Below are 1,559 nucleotides of genomic sequence, written 5' to 3' on the forward strand. Positions count from 1 at the left end.
ACAGCAGCAGCAACAAAAAAACCCCTAAACAAACAAACATAAAACCAAGTTTATATTTTTTTTTTAAAAAAACACAACAACTTCATATTCACCAGAAAAGTAAACTGGAATTTATGTTGTCTCGTGGGTACTTGTTCCTCTCTCTAGAGCGCTATTGTATTAGGGTTTCCAGAGAAACAGAAATGGCACAATGAATATACATTGTCTTAGTTAGATTTCCATAGCTGTGAACAGACAGCATTGGCAAGGTAACTCTTTATTACATTAAGGCTTGTTTTATTTTAATGACTGATCATGTGAGGCCACAGTAAGGTCACTATGCACAGACATGAAGGAAGCTTTATTTCTTGGTCTCTTCCTCCTTGGATAGAGTCTTGATGGTCTCCTCCTTCTTGGCCTGGAGGCGCTCCTCCCACGGGTTTTGTGCTTCCCTGGTCTTAGACCTGCGAGCCTCAGCCTGGTCACCCTTTAGCTCCTTGCAGGTCTCGTCTGCCTTCTGTTTGAGGATCTGCTCCATAAGAATCCATTGGTTTTTTAATACATTTCTTTTAATCTTCAGGTACAGACTGTGATGTATATGGCAGTCCATCTTCTTAGATTCCCAGTATCTCCTGAGAAGCCGATGCAGGATCCTCATCCTTCTCATCCAGGTCACCCTCTCAGGCACCCAAGTGTTGGGGGTGCCCTTTCCCTTCCCTATGACCATATGCCTACCCTTCAAGGTGTGTTTCTGGCAGTGAGTCTGAGAGTGGACAGTTACAGGCTTCCAGATGATCAGGCCATCTTCAATCAGCTTCCTGATCAGCTCACGGGAGTTGGTGTTGGCGACTTTATTGGTCGCATTGGGGTCCAACTGTTCCTTCTTTTTACCTCAGTGGAGGACACTAGAGGCAAGACTCTTCTGTAGCCTGAGCATGCTCATGGCTGCAGACACAGCAGCCAAGGTAACTCTTATAATGGACAAGATTCCATTGCAGCCGGCTTACAGTTTCAGGGTTTCAGTACATTATCATCATGGCAGGAATCATGGGAGCATCCAGGCAGACTTGATGCTGGAGGAGCCCAAAGTTCTGGATGCACAGACAGCAGAAAGGGACTGTCTGTACCACTGAGCATAGTTTGAGTATATACAAATCTCAATGCAAAGCCTCCACAGTGGCACACTTCCTCCAACAAAGTCACACCTACTCCAACAAGGCCAAAACTACTCCAACAAGCCCACTCCTAGTCCAAAAAGGTCACACCCACTCCAACAATGCCACACCTACTCCAACAAGGGCACACCTACTCCAATAAGGTCACACCTACTCCAAGAAGGCCACACCTACTCCAAGAAGGCCACACCTACTCCAAAAAGGTCACACCCACAACAGCAAAGCCACACCTACTCCAAAAAAGGCCACACCTACTTCAACAATGTCACACCTACTCCAACAAGGCCACACCCATTCCAACAAGGCCACACCCACTCCAACAAGGTCACTCCTACTCCTACAAGTCCACACCTACTCCAACAAGGCCACAGCTACAATACAAGGCCACACCTACTCCAACAAGGC

At 46.6% G+C, this 1,559-nt stretch overlaps 1 pseudogene; it reads right to left on the minus strand.

The window, feature by feature from the left end:
• Nucleotides 1-340: 340 nt before the first annotated feature.
• LOC134484484 (large ribosomal subunit protein eL19-like) lies at nucleotides 341-922 on the minus strand (annotated as a pseudogene).
• Nucleotides 923-1,559: the final 637 nt, after the last annotated feature.

Source organism: Rattus norvegicus, chromosome Y (assembly GCF_036323735.1).
Source record: "Rattus norvegicus strain BN/NHsdMcwi chromosome Y, GRCr8, whole genome shotgun sequence".
NCBI classification, from domain to species: Eukaryota; Metazoa; Chordata; class Mammalia; order Rodentia; family Muridae; genus Rattus; species Rattus norvegicus.